Here is an 8,900-nt window from a genome sequence, read left to right on the forward strand (position 1 = left end):
ACTTTGATAATTCCTTCACAAAGTTATGCCGGTGGGGGCATACTTTTAATGGGCAAACTTTTATGCCGGATCCGGCATAACTTTGTGAAGGAATTATCAAAGTTATGCCGGACCTGGCATACTTATGCCAAGTCTGCCCACAAGGCATAAGTATGTCGGGTCCGGCATAACTTTGGTAATTCCTTCACAAGTGTATACTGTTGGCGGCATAGCGAAATTTAAACTGCCTTGCGAATTTTTTTTAAAATTTTGACTGCGCGTGGGTTCGACCCTGGAACCTATGGGTGTTAGCCGAAGGGCAAAATTTAAACATTTCAAATATGAGGGGCAAAATTTAAAGACCACCCCCAAAAGAAGGGCAATTCTGCGAATTGCCCAATAGACTTGAAGCGGCAAGTGTCACCAGTTGCTATCTTGTTACGTGTTCGGAATTCAGCCCATCCTCCTTTTATGTGAACCCACCTGCCCTTGCGTGCTATGTCCACTCGCCACTCCTTGCCTTTCCCATTTACCAGTCTCATTCTCTTCATGTAAATTATGCCTGCCCATCTCGCGAAGCTCATCGGGATAGTCTAATAAACATATTCATCAAACATGTTTTCAGGGGAAAGTAAACGCATAAAATCTACCAAAGAATTTAAAAGAACAGAATTGTTCAACTTTACCATAAAAATTGAGTGTGACTTTTTTATAACCATTTCATAGTATGGATCTTTGTTGTTTAAGTTCACCACACTGAATCTGATCTTCTTTGAACCATTTTCTTCACTTCCACTCTCAACTTCCTCCTCTTCAGCAACGGTACCTGTCTTTCTCTCCCAAGTTTAGTATAGATCAATCAATCAATCTACTGTCTCAATACCTAAGGAATTGAATCGGTTTTTGAACTCTTTATATCCATTTCTCTGTATTATATATTAGGACACAATTCGTTACAATACTAAAGGGATTTAAGGTCTTCCGGAAACAACCTCCCTATCTTCCGAGACAGGGGCAAGGTCTGCGTACACTTTACCCTCCCCAGACCCCACATTGTGGGATTTCACTGGGTATGTTGTTGTTGTTGTTATACTAAAGGGATTTAACGTATCTAGATTGTCAGTATAAACAGATCAATGTATTTTAACTGTTGTAGTATATAGAAGTTAAACCTGTACTAAATAACTCAACTGTAAAGACAAATTAAGGATCTCGCACTTGCTAGTTGTACCCATGTTGATATGCAAGTCTCTAATTGTAGGAAATCAATCCGTGCCTTGTATTGATGTATCAAAGTTATTATATACAAAGTAGGTATCCCTAATTAGAATGATACTAGCCTAAATTACAGGACCTGATTACAATACATAAGGAAGGGAATATTTACAATATTTATACTATTACATAGTCTATCACACCCCCGCAATGCCGAAGCGGGAGGTTGTCGTACGCTTAGATCGTCCCCGAAATCATCAAAGAGCACGCGCGGAAGACCTTTAGTGAAGATATCCGCGATCCGGTAGGGGACGGGACGTGAAGGACACGAACTTCTCCACGGGCAACTTTCTCACGTACGAAATGTATGTCCATCTCAATATGTTTAGTGCGTTGGTGCTGAACTGGATTACCTGATAGGTATATGGCACTAACATTATCACAATAGACTAATGTAGCCGACCGAATTGGACAACGGAGCTCCAAGAGAAGGTTGCGAAGCCAACAGGACTCAGATACTACATTAGCAACGCCACGGTATTCGGCCTCGCACTCGATTTAGACATAGTAGGCCGCCGTTTGGATGACCAGAGAGGAGGTTATCGCCGAGGAAGACACAAGAACGGGGGATGTGGGAGCGGCGAGTGTCCTGGACAACCACCCCAATCGCACCGCATAAGATACAAGAGAGGCAATGGAGGACTTGTACGTACGGAGACCAAAGTCAATAGTACCTTGAATGTATCGGACTATGCGTTTAAGAGCATGCATACGGGCAACCTTAGGATCATGCATGTGAAGGCATACTTGTTGAACCGCATAGGAGATGTCCGGTCGTGTGAATGTAAGGCACCGTAACGCGCCGGCCAACTTACGATATGGGCGGGATCATCGCAGCGAGGCCGGCCGTGGCACCAAGTTTGGCTTTGGTGTCGACCGGTGTCGATCGGGCTTACAGCAACTCATGCCCGCACGCTCTATAATGTCCGTCGCATAATTTTTCCGAGAGAGAAACATGCCGTGTGAAGTCCGGCAATGGGCCGATACCCTTAAAATAGCCGAGAGGGCCCAAATCCTTCATAGCAAATTCGGCACTAAGCAGAGACACGATGGATTTCCAGGAGAGCATCGAGGAAGTCGCGAGAATAATATCATCAACATATAGCGGAATGTAAGCAATGTCGAACCTCGACAATAAATAAAGAGAGAGTGATCGGATCCGCTATGTGAAAAACCAATGGTGGAGACATAGTACGCAAAGCGTTGGAACCATGCACGGGGAGCTTGCTTAAGGCCGTACAACGATTTCTTCAAGAGACAGACATGATGGGGATGCTGTGGGTCCTTAAACCCAATAGGCTGATGCATATAAACAGTCTCATTAAGATTACCGTGTAGGAAAGCATTCTTGACATCCAACTGATGAATGGGCCAAGAGTGTGTAAGTGCAATGCTCAAGACAGTGCGAATAGTAGCCGGCTTGACGACCGGATCGAAGGTCTCGTCGCAGCCAACTCCAACCCGTCGAGACCGCCATCACGTACAAGACGGGCTTTGTGCCTCTCAAAAGAACCATCGAATTCTTTTTATGACGAAAAATCCACATAGAACGAATAAGATTCACATCGTGGGGACGTGGAACCAACTCCCACGTCTTATTATTAATTAGAGCATTATATTCATCAACCATGGCAAACTTTTCCAATTGTGGTCATTTAGAGCATTGACAGATTTCGCGGGAGAGGCGAGATGGAGAGAGGGGTCGGGAAGTATTTAAGTTGAAAGGTTGTTTGGGTTTGAAAATCCCGCGTTGGCCTCTAGTAACCATGCGGGAGGGCCGCCGGCGCGACTGACCGCGGTGGGTGGTAGGACCGGCGGCTCACGGTGGGGCGGTGGGGGAGGGGACGGCCGGCCGTGGCCACCGGTGACCGCCGCGTCACGGGTGGGGCATGGGGGGGAGGGGCCGTCGGGCCGTGTCCATCGGTGCAGAGCGGTGGAGGGGTGGACCGAGGGAACGACGGAGGAGTATGTGTGGAGATAGAAAATGCAAGGTATATGGGGAAATGCCATGGGCCAAGAATTCAGAGGACGTGGGGGAGGGGGAGTGCAATTTGGAGAAGGGAAATTGAGTTTCGTCAAAGAGGACATGCCGTGAGATGATGATTTTGTTGGTGGACAAATCATAACACTTATATCCTCTATGATTCAACGGATAGCCCAAAAAACACACGGGGTGGATCTTGCTTGTAACTTATGAATAGTCGTAGATGGGAAAAGTGGATAGCATAGACACCCAAAACCCGGAGATGAGAATAGGAGGGGGTTCGTTGATAGAGAACTTGGGTTGGTGATTTATGCCTAAGGACTTTAGTGGGAAGTATATTGAGGAGGTAGGTGGCCATTTGGAGAGCATGATGCCAAAAAAGAGGGGGGACGGAGGAGTGGACAAGAAGAGTGCGCACTATGTTGTTAATGGATTTAATTTTTCGTTCCGCTTTGCCATTTTGAGGGGATGTATGGGGGCAAGAAAACCGAAAATTTATACCATTCGAGGCGCAAAAAGATTGAAATTGCCCATTTGCGAATTCCCGCCCATTGTCACATTGAATGTTTTTAATGTCTCTTTCGAATTGAGTCCGTATTAATGCCTTAAAAGATAGAAAGATAGAATACACTTGGGACTTGTTAGAGATAGGAAAAGTCCAAAGAAAATTACTATAATCATCAAGAAAGAAAACATAATAGCGGTGCCCATTAGAACTTAAAACAGGAGATGTCCATAAATCGCTATGAATAATGTCAAACGGCATAGTAGTAAACGACAACGAATCATAAAATGGCAATTTAACATGTTTCCCCAAAGGACAAGAGGTGCAAAAAGAAGTACGGGCCCTATTACATTCAATTAAGGCATTACTACGAAGAGAACTAAGGATAGCTTTTCCCGGATGGCCGAGGCGGGAATGCCACAAGCTAGGTGACGCGGCAAGGAAGGTGGATGGTGGAGTGGACCATTCGTGGCATTGAGAGGATACAATTCCCCGGTGCTCTCACATCTCATTAGGCGGCTCCCCGTCGGTAAATCCTTCACGTAAAACCCAAGAGGATCAAACTCAATGTAAACATTATTATCCTTAGTGAATTTACGTACGGAAACAAGGTTTTTGATGAGTTTTGGAGCATGCAAGACATTGCGGAGACGTAATTGAGCATTAGGCGGGGGAAGGGATGTATGACCATAGCCTCGAATTGGAATAGTGCTACCATTACCAACAATGATTCCAAGAATTATTGCTCAAATTAAAATAAGACGCGAGAGTACCGAGTTGGCGGTCATGTGAGAAGTCGCCGGTGTCCATGTACCAATTGTCATCCGGTTGATGCAAGGATAGAGTGTGCATGGCTGCCTCCACGTCTGTCGGAGTGTACCCCGAGTCGGGAGGAACGTGCATGGAATAGGCCCGCTGAGGCCGAGGACCCGCGCCAAGAATGCCGCTGCCGGGCCGCGACGTGGCGGGTCGCTGCCACTGTCTCGTCGGGTACGGGGGGGGCGGCCACTGCTGGGGCGGCCAGGCAGGCCAGTAGTAGCCCCCCGCTGGTGGCTGTCCCGTCGGCCACTGGCCGCTGCTGCCGCGGCCTTGCCTCCCGCGGTTGGCGTTGTTGTTGTTATTTTTGCCCTTGTTCCGGTTAGAATTCCTGCCACGATTATTATCACGACGGTTGGCGGAATTATTGTTACCGCCAGGTGGTGGAGAGGGAGCGTCATTATCAACAAGTAGAGCGCGGGGTTGGAATCGCGGCACGTTCGCGCCCGCATCTTCAAGCTTCGAGTCCGGAGCACACTTCGCAGAAAGAAGGCAAGACATCTTTTCGTTGAATGGTGGTGACAAAGTGTGCATACGTCTCCGGTAAGCCGGCGAGAAGTCGCAAGACCGTACGTTGATCGGACACCGGCGACCCGACGTTGGCAAGCCGATCCGTGAGAGACTCGAGCCTATTGTAATAGGCCATAACTGAGCCGAAGTCGGCCATTTTTGTGGTGGTGAATTCAGTTTCAAGGTACGCCGCCCGTGAGTGTTTGTTATCTTGGAAAAGTTGAGCAACTCGATTCCAAGCCTTCTCGGCAACATCATCCGCCACGAGAATAGAGGTAAGAATATCATGGGAGACGGTGGCGTATATCCATTGAAGGACCACCGCATCTAGGCGTTTCCAGGAGCGGAAGGTTAGCCGCCTTTGTTGCGTCATACGCGGTGAGTTCAGCGGTGTCAGTGGGTGGTATGATGTGCTCGAGTACGGAGTGAACGCGGGCTAGGACTTTGAATATGGTTGCCCATTCGTGATAATGGCCGGTTTCCATGTCTAGAGTGATTGGGATTAAGGATTTCACATTCGTGACGGTTAAAAAGCGTAATGGAAATTTTTGTTGTCGACCATGGGAGGGAGAAGAGGAAGGAGGAAGGGGACGGCTAGGGTTAGGGTTGAAAGAGAAAGAGAGAGGTGGACGGCTAGGGTTTGGGAAGGAAACCTAGTCTGATACCATGTAGGAAATCAATCCGTGCCTTGTATTGATGTATCAAAGTTATTATATACAAAGTAGGTATCCCTAATTAGAATGATACTAGCCTAAATTACAGGACCTGATTACAATACATAAGGAAGGGAATATTTACAATATTTATACTATTACATAGTCTATCACTAACTTTAGACTAAAATACTTTTAAAATAGTACAAGAAATAGTAATTAGTAGCAACTAATTACCGTTATGGCCTGTATGAATCATTTGTTTCTGTTGTGGTTTGTCTATAATTATAAGTCCGTATCATTCTCATGCGTCCATAGATGAGCTAAGCACAATTAAATAACCCAAATGCATAAAAAGATCGATCTACATTACCTGACGATTCTGTTGTTTCTGTTTTAACTCTCTCAGATTTTCTTGAATGTCTTCCAACGTCCTGTTTTTTCTTCCGAGGAACTGCTGAGTTCCTCAAAAATTTGCCTCCCACTAAAGTTTTTATAACTTTTCTGGTTATAAACCAGGACTTGGAACGTCGATTTATCAATGAGAAAAAACAGCAAAACGTCACCCAGCTCCAGTTGGTGACGCATCACAAATTGTGGCCACTCTCCTTCACGTATGAAGTAATTTGAATTTTTTCTCACCATATTTGCTTCCTATGACATTCCAACTATATTCGATTTCAGTAAGCAAGTCTTGGACAACATGTTCTTGTGTTCTTTGATGAAAGCAGGCGGCATTAGCTAACAAATTAAATCCTTAAGTATAGACCACAATAAACAAAAAGAAAAAGTAAAGAATAAAGATAATCTAAAAAGAACTTACTATTTTATCCATGAAACCTTGTCTAAAAAAAGCTTGCAAAATGATGGATGCTTGTTGGGATCAACTAGTATTTTGAGAATGGAGAAAGAAGAGGCTACAAAATGAATGCTGTTGAAGATGGTATAGAAGAAGCTGCTGCTGGTGACTAATTAATGGAACAAAAGCTTTGAGATGTGCACTTGCAGTAGTTAAAAAGGGGATATCATGTAAATAACTAAATTTTGTGTAGTGCATGAGAAACTCGTTCATATTTGTCATATAACTATATCTCTCTTATGACTTTGTTTGATTTACATACTAGTTATAGCGGATTATTACATAGAAATAAGTCAGGAAATTATTGATAACGGAGGAATTATTATATGAGGATTTAATGAAAAAATGTTATAAATAGATTCCTCACCTTAAAATGATGTTTTTTGTCTTAATAGTTTATCACCGTATTATTGATATATGTCTTCTTATTTTATATTCTAGCTAATATAACTTAATGCGAACATTATTTAATATAATATCAACAATGAAATGCTTCAATGGTTATGCAATAGGCCGCCAAGCAAACATACAAGATCTTATGTGGAATCTATGCTATGATTAAGTATGTCAACAGAGTCAACCAAACGATCCTTTATCCTTTCCTTCTTAAAACAAGCTGAGCAAAAAATGCTTCAAAAAAATATTACTCCCTCCGTCCCATAATAAGTGTCACCTTCGCAAAAAACACGCATATTAAAAAATCAATAATGCAATGTGAAGTTTACTAAATTACCTCTATATAATAAAAATAAATTACTTTTTCCTCTTGATTAGAGCATGCACAAGTAGTAATTCTTTTGACATTGGAAATCCAACAATACCAAGTTACTATGTGGCTTGTTCAATCATCATTTATTAGATGTTACTTTAACTTGTCATTTTTATCTAAGGGTAGAGTTGGAAAAAACTAGCTAATTTATGTCTTGGTTTCCTAAAATGACACTTATTATGGGACAAATTTGTTGGCTAAGGCAACACTTATTATGGGATGGAGGGATTAATAACTTGAATTGGTGCTAAAAATGAGTCTGCTTAATCTTTGTTAATGCCAAGAAAAGTTAAAAGAGTAGATCTCCACATTCAGAAGTCCAGATTAGATCAAATTAGTTACACGCAACAGTATATATCCTTTCTCTTGGGTACAGTAATGTCATTGGAGTCTGTCGTATAATCTTTCCTTCTAAATAATTAAGGTAGGAGGAGCTAGATAATAGTAATGACAATTTAAGAGAATGGGACAAAGATCCTCCAGTGGTTGGAATACCGTAAAGTGAATACTCTGCTAAAAGTTCCCCAAGCCCAATTAGCTAACACCAGTCAGTGAGCACTTGAATATTGTGTTAGCGTTTGGACATTATTTGAGTGAAGTTGAAATTTAAGAAAAAGACCATTTGAGCTGAAGCTTACAAGAGGTATTTCAAAGTTGATTTGTGTTTGGATGTGTATTTGTCTTTAAAAAAGTTTAAAATTTTCAATGGTGAAAAAAAGCATTACTCCATTTAACTTGAATTACTCTTTAAACAAGCATTTCAATATTTAAGCAGTATTTCAATTCTGAAATTCGAAGTTTGTAAATAGTAATTTGATCGTCATTATTAACAAATATTGAACTTTAATTGTAAATCATGCATTGAAATATGTTTGGCCATAACTAATACTTTTATCCGTAGTGCATACTCTCTTCGTTTCAATTTATGTGGAAAGAAAATTGACTTCACAAGAAATTTAAGAAAAACATAAAGATATTTGAAAATTTTAATCTTAAACATGTAATGATATTTCTGTTATAAAATCATATCAATAAGGGTATATATAGTGGGAAATTTAAAGTTAAATTATTTTCAATAGAAAAGAATCATAATACTCTTTCCATCCCATTTTATGTGAAGGCATTACTGTTTCGGTAGTCAAACAATTTTTTCTTTGACTATAATTTTTTCAACTTTTTAAAATTATTTTGTATCATTAACTATGTTGAGATGCAGTACTATTGGCATAGTTTTAAAATATATTAGTTTTAAAATATATAAATTTTATTTTAAAATATTTGAAGAATTTATACCTAAATTTATAATCATATTTAAGTGTTTTGACTCTACTCTAAATTCCTTCACATAAATAAACTGGGACAGCAACTTAACATAAAATTACAAAGGAATTATATGCGTAAAACATGGGTGGTGCAATCTAATGGTAGCTTGTTCAATAGGATATACAGTCAGACCTCTCTATAATGACATCCGCATATAGCAGCACTTCTCTATAACAGCTAAGATTTTTTGGAACCGATTTTTTATGTTATATTTTACTTCTCTATAA

The sequence above is a fragment of the Lycium ferocissimum genome, chromosome 2 (genome assembly GCF_029784015.1).
Source record: "Lycium ferocissimum isolate CSIRO_LF1 chromosome 2, AGI_CSIRO_Lferr_CH_V1, whole genome shotgun sequence".
Taxonomy (NCBI): Eukaryota; Viridiplantae; Streptophyta; class Magnoliopsida; order Solanales; family Solanaceae; genus Lycium; species Lycium ferocissimum.